The sequence below is a fragment of the Xenopus laevis genome, chromosome 8L, assembly GCF_017654675.1.
Source record: "Xenopus laevis strain J_2021 chromosome 8L, Xenopus_laevis_v10.1, whole genome shotgun sequence".
Classification (NCBI taxonomy): domain Eukaryota; kingdom Metazoa; phylum Chordata; class Amphibia; order Anura; family Pipidae; genus Xenopus; species Xenopus laevis.
This window is the reverse complement of record NC_054385.1, coordinates 94,465,603-94,480,627: the sequence shown is the minus strand read 5'-3', so window position 1 is coordinate 94,480,627 and position 15,025 is coordinate 94,465,603. Positions and strand designations below refer to the sequence as shown.

General features: G+C 38.2%; 1 protein-coding gene across 5 annotated transcripts in view; it reads left to right on the top strand.

The window, feature by feature from the left end:
* The window catches only part of daam1.L (dishevelled associated activator of morphogenesis 1 L homeolog), a 117,073-nt gene that overhangs the window by 33,762 nt on the left and 68,286 nt on the right, over nt 1-15,025 (top strand). For 4 of the 5 annotated variants that reach the window (XM_018230682.2, XM_041573107.1, XM_018230681.2 and 1 more), the window contains exon 2: nt 1,888-1,941. The gene's annotated coding sequence lies outside the window, so the exon portion shown is untranslated. Of the gene's footprint in view, nt 1-1,887; nt 1,942-14,324; nt 14,569-15,025 lie in introns of those variants that run through there. The other variant, XM_041573106.1, reaches the window with a different exon arrangement.

The following is a 15,025-nucleotide window of genomic DNA, read 5'->3' as shown; positions in this document are numbered from 1 at the left end:
TTCTGTAAAGTTGGCCCAATTGGCTCTCCGCAGCAATTGGAATGCTTACTGTATGTTTTTCATGCTGCTCTGCCTCTGAAGATAGACTGGGTCATTCCTTTACTATGCATCTGGAATTGTATTTGCAACATTTTGGTCTGAGCTTTTGGCTGCTGAAGGTGGCAGTCATCTGACAAGCTTTTATCTGCCTCAAGTGTTTGCCATGGAATGGGTAGAGGATTTCAAGTGACCTGGCTACTAAAAGTGACCATACATTGGTGTGTTGATGTGGTCCTCATCTGACAGGATCCCTGTAGACCTACTGTAGGATCTGATCATCAGCCCCCAGGCCAACAATCAAATTTGAACCGGATCTCAACATGTATGGCTACATTAATTTCTGTTTGCTACAACTACTACTAAAAATCAGCCATTGCTTGTAGAACATCAGGGCTACTGTTCAGTTTTTAAATCTCACCGTACTAATATATAGGTAAAACTTTGGCTTTCATCCTGGTGTGCCCCGATAGTAGCTGACATTTGGCATATTGGTGTGGTCTGTGGCAATGGAATCGAGAGTGGCAGATAGGCTTTGTGATTCGCATTACTGTGATCGATAGCAATGAAGCATTCTGAGAACATTAGCGTTGCCATTATGTGTGCTAGCAGCTAACCGTAAATTAAAAAGAGGGAGAAAAATGCAGCGTTAGCAAGGTTACGCTAATCCATAGTATTATTGACCAAGCACCTTTAAGACCAATTGTTTTCGAACTACCCATTATAAAACAGAAAACTCATAATTCAGTTACACTCTAAAAACCTAATAGAGGATTTTTAATAGTGTCCCCTGCAACATAAAGGCTTACCCGTTCTTATTCTACGTGTCGTGTTGTATTGTGCATGGCTCTTCACAGAGCACATAGGATGTTTTAACATTTTCCCCAAACAAGTTCCTCCCTATAAGGAAACAAGTAACTGCACTGAATAAACACAGGGAGCAGAATGTATCCTGTACACCTGGATTGAAAGGGAAATGTCTGGCTACACAGTCTCTAAAGCCAGTCTCCTGAGGGTATAATCCTGAAAGCAAAGCACATCTGTAATACTTTTGGGCTTATGTGGAATTTTGAGCATACATTTTAATACTGTATACAGTATGCAACAGCCTAGTCCCTATGGATTGCTCCTCTCACTTATTTGGTTGTCTCCCTTTTTTATTTTTGATATTTTATGCCCCTGATGAAGACCGATTGTCGGCTGAAACACGTAGTAGGGCTAATGACTATGCTTTTGTAACTTGGGCTAATTATTATACTTTTGTAACTTCTTTTTTTTTCTTTTTTTGTTAATTTTTCTGAATGAGTGTGCAATCCAACACTGCAATTTTCTGTGTCTCTATAAACAAACAGAAAAACCTTTTCTGTGACTACTCCATACATTTAGTAGTTAAATATTAACAGGAACAAATAGAGGAAGTGAAAAGGAGAATGTTGCTCAGCTGATATTCATGAGCGTATTCCCAAATAATTACAGGACACAGCAGATTCTTGTAATGGGCATGAACTTTGGGTCTTGATTCTGAAATCCCAGCCACAAAGCCTTGGTCCTGAATTCATACAGATTTATACAGTTTATCACTGATGTGTTTACATTATGCAGTAACATTCTATAAACACTGGAGATTTATATGCTCACCATTTACCCTCCATATTACAGGAAGACCTCGTTGGCCAGTTGTTGCCAGCAGCTAATTATATTGGTTATAATATGTTTATATTTTAGCAATAGCAGGGGTCCTTTAGTTTCACTGTCTCTGGCCTAAAATATTGAAAGATGTTTGTGGGGGACATCACTACAAAGTGCACCAAGGCTAGCAACATGTGTTAATTGTTGCTTTTTGTTTTCTAGGCAAAGTATATCTCTAATCTAAGAAGCTGCCATCCTTCTCATCTACACTGATATGTAAGTACTGCGTGACTCAAAGGAACCATAATCTTGCTGTAATGTTTGCTTATTTATCAGTCACAATTTCTCATATCTTGACTGAGATGTGTTGTACAAAGATCAAAGAAAATAATTTCCCTTTGCCTTATCACTCTCTAGCAGCTCTGGCTTTTCCCTTATAGCAGATGGATTGTATGATAGACCCCCTGCTCACGAATCATAGTTAAAGGTACAGCAACACTGAAAAATGAAAGTGTTTAAAAGTAATGAAAATATTATGTACTGTTGCCCTGCACTGGTAAAACTGATCTGTTTGCTTCAGAAACACTACTATAGTTCATATAAACAAGCTGCTGTGTAGCAATGGCGGACATTGAAAAAAGGCTATATGGCACAGGTTAAATAGAGGCTAACAGATAACACCATTATGTTCTGTGCTGTGTAACCTGAGCCTTTTCTCCTTCGAATGGCTGCCCCCATTGCTTCACAGCAGCTTATTTATATAAAAAATAGTGTTTCTGAAGCAAACACAGCAGTTTTACCAGTGCAGGGCAACTCTGCAATATATTTATATTACTTTAAATCACTTAAATCACTTTTTTAATGTTACTGTTCCTTTAAATGATTGTGTAACCTGTGGAGCCGTAGAAACATTAAATTATAGTCATCCAGCTGCTTCCATCTGGTGAGAAAGAGGAATTAAAATTGAAGGAGGGTTTAAACCGAAAAAAACCCCCACAAGAAAGCAGTTATTCTAAATAACGTTCAATAATACATTCATTACACATTTCAAATTGTTTTTTGTTATTTGCTATTGAAAGCAGTATTTTTCTCTCCCTTTCTGCACTGCTGGCTCTGACTTTTTAAACAAATGTAGCAGAACTCATATCTCCTCCATTCAAGTCCCCACTTCCTACAGTGCCTTGCATGATTCATCACAGGTCTGTTAATCGGCTGGCTGCTGCTACTTTGTTTCAATAGTCATAGCCTGCCATGTGGAGGAAACCAAGAGGCAGACAAATACTACTCCCAATAGCAATTACACTTACAAATATCTTGACCTTCGTTAAAGGTACCGCACAGTAGACCAATGCTAGAACACTAATTAAAATAAGTTCATTAGGATATTTAGGGGCAAATTTATTACAGATCAAACTAGGGGAGTCCAGGAGGAGTCCCAGCACTTTGATGTGATGTACAGTTTATCAAAAGTTTCCTGACTGTCCCAGAAAAGAGTTTGAATTATAGGAGCTATGACAAGAGGCAACACTATGTACATCCTTCCTTCTCCAAGTTCTGGATATTATGCAATCGGCAGTCTTCTCTGCTTTAGCTGGCCTTAAACTAGATGATCAGACAAGCCAATTTTATAGTTTAAATGAGAATCTGATAACCATTATCCCCCCCATGCCATGTCTTTTGATCTTGCTACTCTTGTTACCAGTGGTATAGAGTAACCTCAAAACTCAAAATTTTACTGTGCCAGCAGTCAGATCCCTTTCAGCCAGTGCTGTAGAATTTGTGTTGTACAGCAGTGAAGCAAGTTAATCCCTGAAAGGCCTCCATACTAATGTTCCCTCTAAGGTGCGCACAAAAATTTTGAGGCCAGCGCACATAACAAATTGTGGTGCGCACAAAGAATTTTGTATGAAAATGCAAAATTATGTATTAATTCTGGCCTGAAAACACAGTTTTTTAAATGTGCACACAAAAAAAGTTTTTTTGCACACATTGCCGAGCAGGAATTAGAGGGAACATCCATTAATTTGATTAAACATAAAATTTATGAAAATGTAAAACCTATTGTATTAAAGGACCAGTAACATTAAAAATTTATTTTTCAAAATTCGTTAGTATAGAACGAAAAATAAACATCAAGGCAAATAAAACTTTTTGATTGCAAAGCCTTTATTAAGAGAGAACTTACCAAAACTCCACTTCCTGTCCTCTTCTAAAACGGCGAAAGTGCGACCATCCATGCAGTGGTGTTCAACTTCTCCTCCCTGGCTATTCTAGTGACAGTATGTGAAGGAGGCAGAGGTCCCCTCTGCAGCGCTTCCCCTATTCTCAGCAGTCGGACTTTGACTCCAGCCTTTCCTCCTCCGGCGAGGAAGAAGAAGAGGAGGAGGGCAGCCTCTGCCTCTCCAGCAGCAAGTGTTGTCTGCAGGCGCACCGATCTGCAGACAACAGGGAACTATCTCTGCTGGTGTGATGGTGCAGATAGTGTTTTTTAACCAGAAAATGCTTTATTGATCATTTTTCAGACAAACCTTCCATTGGCCCTTCCATTTGTCTTTTCAGTCACTTACTTCTGACCTTGAGTGATCAGCAAGACAAATCTCAACAGGCTGAGGTGGTGGGTCAGCTAGTTGGATAATGCTTACCAGTTAATATTGTACAATGGCCATTATCAGCCCTCCTAGGTATAGAATTTGTAAATATTTGTTTTCGAGAATAAATTGGGCATGTTAGTAGACAAAACCATTGTCTGACTAACCTAATTCATTAGCAGAGAGACACATTCATTTGATCCTTGACAGCCTACAATTCAGCAACTGACTGTGTTTTAGGGTAGGGTCTTGAGGCTGATCTCAGCCTGTGGAGGACTAGAATATGCTCCTCTGCTGCTGCTCTGCTGCCACCAGGAAACATTGCCTCGGCTCGGTTAGAGGCAGACAAGACAGGTTTTGGTGCAAAATTCAAGTCTTGCATTTCGGAGCCAAAATACGCCACATCTGTCTGGCAATGTATTCAGTGCAGGCACATCTGAGTGCAGTGGATTCTCTGCCTAGATCTGCATCGTCTGTCCCTAGCCTTAAATTTTAACTCTAGAATTAACCACATTTTATATTCTGTTTTTTTTATTTTTTGTTTATTAGTCTGTCCGAAATAGAAATTATGGTAATGTAACCTAACGACTGTATACACAAAGAAAAGAAGTGTGGTGGGGCAAACTCTCTGAAGTTCAGCAAGCAGTCTTGGGTCATATTTTTTTTTTACCCAACAATCACAATTCTGCTCACAGCACAGGTACTAGATCAAAATAAACATACAAAACCTCTACCCAAAAATGTATTCCTCCTAGTGTAATTGATATTTGCCCCCAAAATAATTTCCAACAGTTTTATAACGTTTGCATGTCAGAAATGATTCAAAAGATGTGTAATTGTTTATTGTTGTATTCTTCAGAGGTGTTTAATGTCTAGACATAATGCTTAAAAGTAGAGTGTCAACAGTGCCCATGGTGTCATCTGAGAATTGAACTGGCAGACAATCCAGCCTGTGCAAGACAGAACTTGTAGGCACTGTACAGTACCATGTGTAGTGCTGTCATCAACGCATTCCAATGGTTGCATACGTAGGCATATATTTATGTACTTGGAGAAAAAAGTGTATATATGTGTGTAGGCATTTATGTATACATACAACTATATATATATATATCCATAAATAAATATATATATATATCCATAAATAAATATATATATAATTTTCCACTAGAATTTGCCCTGACTTGCCCTTCTGTTGTGCAATTTTTGTAGCCAGTAATTATTTTCCACATCTGTAATAACAAAACATTGTCTGCACCTCCCTGTATTGCATAACTAAGTTCATTCTCGTAACATTCTTACAATTCTGGCCTAGATGGCTGATATTAGGCCACATTTCCTTATACATATACTCTGATTGAATGCTTTCTAATTCTATACATGTATACAATGTAATACCTGGTTTTGTCAACAAGCAGAGTCATTGTGTGATAGTAGTTTTAGGAGAACTAAACCCTAAAAATAAATATGATTAAAAATGCCATATTTTCCATACTGAACTTATTGCACTAGCCTGAAGTTTCAGCTTCTCAATAGCAGCAATGATTCAGGATTTCAAACTTGTCACAGGGAGTCACCATCTTGGAAAGTGTCTGCGACACTCACATGCTCAGTGGGTTCTGAGCAGCTGTTGAGAAGCTAACCTTAGGGGTCTTTGCAAATTTACAAGCAGAAAATCTTCACTGCCCACCCTCGACAAGACCTGGTTGCCTCTCTGACCCAAGTTGAATGTATTTTGGAGACCGCAATAGTATTCAGAAATGGAACATTTTAGATAGGCCTGTGGCTGTTTCAACATGTTTATTATATATGATCAGCTTGTACTTTTTGTAGAAGCATCTGTTCATCAGTGACTATCCTTCTGCCCATCAAAAGAGAAACAAAGTGGGATTTTTTGAGTGTGCACACCCCATGCTTTTTCGTAAACATTTATGGAGTACCATGCTGAGCCTACTTTGCACAGTTTAAAAAGAAAGTTTGACAACGGGAGCAATTTATTGAAATTTTGCAATAGGGGCCTTCATGGCTGATTAATTTGTTCCTGTGTTAATGCAAAACACAAGCAATGCTGCCTTTGTACATTTTGTGACTGGATAGCATATTCCAGAATTGCTTGTTAAAGGGCCACTATCTTTTTGAAATGAGCATGGATCAATGTATGACTTTAACTATGTTACTTTAAGGAGCAGTCTGTTTGAAGAGCTCCTGCAGAAAATAAATGACCCCTTGAGAAGACCTTTTATTCTTTTCACAAACAAAACTGTAAAATTACTCAGGAGGCAACACGCTTCTTGGAATAGTGGGAATTTATCATTTTCTTGGAGGGGATTTTTCTTAAGTAAAATAGTTTTATAAAAGTAATAATAAATTCCTGAGAGTTTGGGTTAATTTATCCTTTGTATATTCATCTGAACATTGGAAATATCGAAGCATTTCACATCAATGCAAAGGCTATATCAGTCATATGTAATCAATGGGTTTTTAATATCAAATGAAAAATTAACTTGGCTGAGGGGCACAATATGACAGCTCCCTCTCATAATTAAGTGCTTGTACAGAGCAAAGGAAAACAGTGCAGTTAAAGGGAACTATAGTGAAAATGCACATTTAAAAGGAACGTTCTCATGGAACTGACAATATTTCTAACTGTAACCAATTAAGAATTCCATACTGTTTTCAAAATAATCAAGTTACTCTTCAGTATCCCCTCCCAGCAACTCATAGTTACTCATAGTGAAGAGTAACTTGACTATTTCAGAAATCGTACAGAGTTTTTAACAGATCATAATTAGATATTTATTTTCATAAGATTAATAAGCTTATACAGGTATGGGGTCCATTATCCAGGGTGTCTCCCATAGACTCCATTATAATTAAATAATCAAAATTTCTCTGTAATAGTAAAACAGTCCCTTGTACAGGTATTGGACCTATTATCCAGAATGCTCGGGACCTGGGGTTTTCCGGATAATGGATCTTTCTGTAATTTGGATCTTCATACCTTAAGTATACTAGAAAATCATGTAAACATAAAATAAACCCAATAGGCTGGTTTTGATTCCAATAATGATTAATTATATCTTAGTTGGGATCAAGTACAAGGTACTGTTTTATTATTACAGAGAAAAAGGAAATGATTTTATAAAATTTGGATTATTTTAAATGGAGCCTATGGGAGATGGTCTTTTCTCAATTTTCTTAAAACGGGTTTCCGGATAATGGATCCCATACCTGTACTTGATCCAAACTAAGATATAATTAATCCTTACTGGAAGCAAAGCCATCTTATTTGGTTTATTTAATGTTTACTTAGTTTTCTAGTAGACTTAAGGTATAAAGATCCAAATTACTGAAAGATCGGTTATCCTGAAAACACCAGGGGGCAAATTCACTAACCTCCGAAAATTCGCCAGGACAACGCTAATTCACTAAAATGCAAAGTTGCGTCCAGGGAGCCGAACGATGGCGAAGTTTCGATAACGTTAATTCGGCAAGCAAAGCGAAGTTGCGATAGCATTGGCTAATTTGCATACGGCGGGAAGTTAAATTTCAATGGACGTATATTTTGCAGCAAATACATTGCAATACACAAGCCCAGGGAACCTTATTGCAAAAAAAAAAAAATGCCCTACACATGTGCCCAGTGTATATAGGAACTCCTATCTACTATATTGCACTTCGCCTGGTCTGAGGTGGCGAAGGCAAGTCTGGCGCAAGAGGTAACGTTCATTAAAATCCGCATCTTAGTGAATTTGCGTAAGTTACGTCCATTCGCCAGAGCGTAAATTCGCCTGGTGTTAGAGAGTGAAGTAGCGCAAGAGTCTATCTCCTTCGCTAGCGAATTTAGTCACTTCACCCTTTATTAAATTTGCCCCCAGGTCCCAAGCATTCTCGATATCAGGTCCCACCATACCTGTTACATTTTTATTCACCCAGTATGCACTACAGCAACTTTACTGCACTGAATATGAAGAGTAGAACTCTTTGTACATAGTAGCCTGCACCTAACTGGGTATTAAGGGAAACTAAATCCATTAAAACCCTGGGAACAAAACATTTTATATATCTCCTTAAATTGTGTTTCCTTTACACATGGCTGGTTACTGTAACAAGTATTACAATGGCTTCTTTGTAAATCGTGGCATTTTGTACAGCAGTGACAGAATGTGCAGCACAACCATGTGAAAGAAATGTAAACTTTCCCATACACATAAGAGTCTCTGCAGAGGAGAATATACACCCTTGCCTTCTAAGAACATGGCCTTCAAGAATGCAAACTTTATGTCCATATTTAGGAACAGTGTGGAAATTGTAACTATAACATGGAGTATGATATATGAGCCAATGAAAAATTAATTGCCTTTCTGTTTTCTAAACTCATAAAAATATGTATGTATTTTAACGTGTGGTCAGGTCGCCACTTGTTAATGCTGAATATGTACACAGTTCTTTGTAGGATTTTCATCATTTGGTTAGCTCTGGCTTATTTAAAGTAGGGATACACAAATCCAGGATTCGATTTGAGATTCAGCCGATATTTAGCCTTTTTCAGCAGGATTCAGATTCGGGCAAATCCAAATGGCTGACCAAACCGGATCAGATTATAAAAAATCACGTGACGTTTCATCACACACACAAGGAATTCAAAAATTTCTTAATATGCAGTGTGTGCTGTTCTCCCTAAATTCTATTTTTCTTATAATAGTGGATTCGGGAAAGTGAAAAACTTTTTCATTCAGAAAGTTTTTTTTTTAAAGAATTTTACGGCACATAATATTGCCCTCATAAATACAGCAGTATTTTGATCGTCATGAGGTCAATAGCAATTCGAGTGTTTTGATGCTGTGAGTTGGTATAACTTTGTTTTTTTTCTCTTATAGTTCAGACTGTTAGCTTGGAAGGATCAATTTATACATGATTGAACTCTACTGTGGCAGCTAAGTGCATGCTAATATTGTCCTTGTTACTGTGTGCTTTGTGTACACAATGTCTCTGGATAGGAACCAGACATGCGTTTGTACCATTACACTGATTATTTTCAAGTTTCTTTTGGGCAGAAATATATGGATTGGCACTTTTGTCGACAATTTAAAAATGTCTCCAAAATGTAACCGTTCAGCAGGTTTCTCCTTAATTGAAGTAGTGGACAGCTGCTCCTGCATACATAAATCCAGGTTGGCTTGCCAGATCTGCGACTTAAAATTCACTTTATTTACATCACTGGGAATTTGCTGCAGAGTGGTTTAAAAAGGCAAATAACAACTAGTTATTAGTGTAGCTGGTATTTAGATTAAAGTTTTTCTACATTCTGGGCCTTTCATGCTGCGCATATAAAGCACCTTTCATGTAAAACATGTGGCCACACGCCTACCACACCTGGGGGAGAAGGCCTACTGCATTAAGCAGTTTAGGTGACAAAAGACTGATAATCTGCCAACAGCCTTGCAGGTGTGAGGAGTAAAGATAATGGAGTGCAGAGGGAGCTCCATGTTTGCATAGGATAATGCACTAGAATTTGCACCATCAACATGTTGGAAACTGGAAAGCTGATGAATGAAAAGCTAAATAACTCAAAAATGAATAATAAAAACTGAAAGCGATTGCAAATTGTCTAAGAATATCACTCTCTATATCATACTAAAAGTTAATTTAAAGGTGAACAATCCCTTTAAAAGCCCTTCATAGTCACCAACCTCCACAGTGAGCTTTGCTAAATATTCATGTTGCAGATCAGGTTTAGGCCAGAAAACTGAGCTCCAGGCATTGGGTTTGGCAGGGCCAAATTTAAAGCATACCGCCACCTTGTTTGTGATGCAATCACACCATCTCCTTCTATCCAATGACATCATCAGAGCAAGCCCTGTCCATTTGTGACATGGGCCGAGGCTGAGTCATATCCGGTTGATAAAACTAAAGCAGAATTTTGGTGGTAAGCTAAAGAGACAACCTTTGAATAATAGATAGCTAGCTTATTTTCTTTACATAACTTTATAAATTAAAAATCCAAATGTAAATGCCAGCATCCTGCATGCGCTCCCCAGACCCAATGAGCAGTGTATAGCTTGTCCTGTCTATGGCGTAGATTCTCTAAAGTGCGAAGTGGTTGTCGCTAGCGAATATTGACAGAAATCCAATCCGCAGAAAGTGACTGTCGCTAGCGTTTGTTCGCATCTCTATCGCCAGTCGATTTTTGTGTGATCATTTTTTTAACACATTTAAGGGGCCTGCCACATATATTTTAGGACAGGCTCATGCCTATGGCATTAGAGGAGCTTTTATGTCTTTATTAACCTCACTTGGACATTTGGAATAAAAAGTGGCCACTTCAACCATTTGACCAACATTTTTAAAAAAGGAAGTGTATACGACTTTTATGCGCCTCCCCTATTCATATTGACCTAAGCATAAGATTACTAGCGAATTTTAGCTAGGAACAAAAGAACCCTAGTGAATCTTCGATATGAAATGCTCGCACTGATAGCGAAAAGTCGTCAGCATTCGGTGCCCAGATCACAACTTTGCATTTTAGTGAATTGGCATAGTGGTAACGAATTTGCGCCTGGTTAAGTGGATCGGAGGGTTGCAAATCGGAGGGTGGCGACAATTCGCCCTTTAGTGAATTTGCCCCTATGAGTTTCTGATGAGAGATGAAGCAGTTTGTAACCATAAAACATATCTGGCAAAATCCAATTTTTTAATGATGCTTTTAAAAAAAAAAAACATATAACCATGTAATACATTCCTAAAGATGTGATGTGCAATAACACCACCTGCCCTCGTTTATATAGGTTTTGAAGGACAAATAATATTACCAGCAGTAAATGTGCTACAATCTGTGGCGCGGTACAATACATACAGAAAAGAAGTAAAATGTTATGTTTTGCTATCTATCCATCCCAGTAACCTACATTGGCCTCTTAGGCTGATTATAAATGAGCTGATTTGGCCCTCTCTAAAGTAGCTAGTTCTAGTAGATAGTGAGGAGCCAACTTTACACTGTGCCAGAGTTAAGCTGTGCCTATAGTTGCACAGTTGTAACTGCTGATATTATTGGAAGGGCTTGCACCTCCAGCATTTTCTGGTACAGAAATGGGACCTGTAATCAAGAATGCTCGGGGCACTGGGCTTTCTGGATAATGGATCATACCATAAGTCTACTAGAAAATCACGTAAACATAAAATAAACCCAATAGGCTGGTTTTGCTTCCAATAAGGATTAATTATATCTTAGTTGGGATCAAGTACACGGTACTGTTTTATTATAACAGAGAAAAAGGAAAACATTTTTAAACATTTGGATTATTTGGAGTCGAAATTGGAGACAGTTATTCAGTAATTTGTAGGTTTCTGGATAAGGGGTTTCCGGATAACAGATCCCATACCTGTACAATGTATTGCAGATCTGTTTAATGGGCTACAATAGTCATTTACACTTTGGCAGTTGCTCAACAATAAGCTCTGTATATAACCTGCTCTGTTAGAAAGCTGCTTGAGAGTTTAAAGGACCAGTAACATAAACTTTTTTTTTTTTTTTCTAATCTTTTGTACTTAACGAAAGAAAAACCACCAAGACACACTTAACTATTCGCAAAGTCTTTATTAAGAAATAACTTACCTATTCTCCGCTTGCGACAGGGCGACGATCCACCGTGAGGCACTCAATTTCTCCTCCCTGGCTATCTCCTATAGAAGGCATAGAGGAGAAATTGAGCGCCGCACGATGGATCATTGCCCTGTCGCCGTTTCTGGGGGAGGAGCGCAAGCGGAGAATTGGGAAGTTATTTCTTTCTTAAACGACTTTGCAAATTTAAAGTTAAATGTGTTAAATGGCATCTATGAAGGCATTACTGTCAGCAGCTTCAGCCTTGTGTATGTGTCACTTTTTTTTTTTTCCTGAATGGCCTCAACCTCCCTTATTACTGTCTTGCTTTCTCCAATTGTGTCAAAACCCCCTTACATGATTGTGAGCCTTTACAGCCTAGCAGCAAGATCTTTGATTATTAGAGAAAGGGCCATCTGGAAACAGATGCAAAAGAGAATTAAAAAGGTATATCTGTACCAGAATTTTCAAATTGTTTGTAGACAAAGGTCCTATAACGCTAAATCAGCACATCCCTGGCACCAAGCAAATATATGTGCCCATGGCATGTCCCTCTTTTTTACTCTGTTTAGAGTAAAATTGTATTTCAGATGGCATTCATTCTGTGATGTAAATTCTTGTCTCTGACTTTTTGTTCTTCAGGAGCACTGCATTCCTAAATGGTGTCTGTCATCAAAAATAAAGATGTATAAGCATTTCTTGGTAGTCGTAAAATATCAGTCCTGTCATGCTTTATGACTGGAATGTGAGATTTATATTGTAGAGGTGTATGGATTTTAGCTATATTATATGTGTTTATTTATGTATTATATGGGTTTCAGTGGTCCTCTATTAGCATGCATAATTTATATTCACGTTGTTTCCTGCCATTGTTCAAATTGTTCCAACCCTTTGGAGAATAAAGGTTTTTGGGATTTTTTTATTGTTTACTTCACAGCCACAAAGGAAGAAATAAAGGATAAAAGGAAGACCCTGAAAGTTGGCACATGACTCTTTAAAGGGGTTGTTCACCTTTGAGTTCACTTTTAGTATGATGTAGAGCAGGGGTCCCCAATCTTTTTTACCCCGTGAGCCACATTGAAAAATAAAGAGTTGGGGAGCAACACAGGCATGCAAAATGTTCCTGGGGTGCCAAATATGGGCTGTGATTGGCTATTTGGTGGGACCTATTTGGACTGGCAGCCTACAGGAGGCTCTATATAGCAGTACGCCCGTTATACAACCAAGTCAAGAATTCCAAATTAGGCACCTGCTTTGAGGCCACTGGGAGCAACATCCAAGGCATTGGAGAGCAACATGTTGCTCGCGAGCTACTGGTTGGGGATCACTGATGTAGAGAGTGATATTCTCCAGTACGTAATTTTAGCAGTCTCAATGCTAGGGTCCAAAATACCCTACACTGGAATATGAATAGGAGAGGGCCAGAATAGAAAGATGATTAATAAAAAGTAACAATACATGTGTAGCCTTACAGAGCATTTTTTTTTAAGATGGGGTCAGTGACCCCCATTTGGAAGCTGGAAAGAGTCAGAAGAAAAGGCAATTAATACCAAATAAAAAAATAATGACGACCAATTGAAAAGTTGCTTAGAATTGGTCATTCTATAACATACTAAAAGTTAACTGAAAGGTGAACCACCCCTTTAAGCTTGGGGACTGCAAAATAATCACTATTTCTATTTTAACAAGCATCTATCCCAAATAAACAGAAATTATGAGATAACAGCAGTTAATTATTGATAAATGCAAAGTGGCACTATATATATATATATTGAATAAAGTGCCCCCTCTTGTAAAATAGAGGTGGCACTATATATACAAAGTGGCACTATATATATATATATATATATATTGAATAAAGTGCCCCCTCTTGTAAAATATAAGGATATTATAAGTTACCGAGGAGTTTCATGACCATATAAAAACACGAGGCCGAAGGCCGAGTGTTTTTATACAGGTCATGGAACTCCAAGGTAACTTATAATATCCTCATATTTTACAACTGGGGGTACTTTATTTATTATAATACACAAATTTTAGTGAGTCATGTGACAGAAATTACATCACTACTCACCGTTTATAACTGATGACATCACTACTCACCGTTTATAAGGATATAATTTACAAGATATTCATGGCTTTTGTGTATTATAATTATATATATATATGGCAGAACAAACCGAAAAACTGTAAATTAGCGGCACATTAAAGGAAGCATTCCTTGCTGTATAGAAGATACAGTGCAGCTGAGTGCATAGGAAAATGATATGTGCTTAGGGGGTTACTCATTAACAGACAGCTGCTGTATACACTGAAAACTATGCTTTGTCATTTCTTCATTCATTACCATGCGTCCCTTCAGCCGTGCCTGTGACAGTTCTGCTTGTCACTTCATGCTAGTGGGCTTCACCAGTGGGCTGGTGCTGGCACCTTCTGTCCAATGAGATCTGTGTCATTGGAGAGAGGAGGAGTCACGGCATACCCACTGCATCAATGAAGAGCCACATCTGTAACCCTCAGTGTAGCCAGAGCGGCTGGAGAAGGGGATAAAGGGGGGGTAGTGGAATATTTTGCAGCCTTTAAAAGAGAAAAACATCTGTCATGAGAGAAATGGTGAAAGGTGACTAGATGCTCGGAGAGATTGTGTTCATGGCTTGCTGGGACTCGCCTTGTGGGAGTGAGGAATCGGATTGCAACTCACCCTGTTCTCAGCAGGTATGGATCCATCTGTGAGCATGTGTGTATGTTCAGTAGTTTTAGCATGCGAGTAGTGTAGATACGCGTGTCTTGTGTGTGTATATATGTGTCTGAATATCATGACTATATACTGTGTGTGTGTGTGTGTATATATATATATATATATATATATATATATATATATCTATATATATATATATATATATATATATCTATATATATATATATATATATATCTATTAGGAAGGGTTTCTAGTGTTATGTATTGAAAAGAATAGTTATAATGCTGTAGCATTAGATATGCGTTTTATTTTCTGTATATTTTGCTCTGATTGGTGGGTAAACCAAGGCAACCCCCTCAAGCCCATCTGTCATTTTATGTTAGCCCAAGGGCACCCAACTGTGTAATGATTCATTTCAGTAGCCTCCACTGATCTACCTTGAAAGCCTTGGCTTTATACACACGCGCGCACAC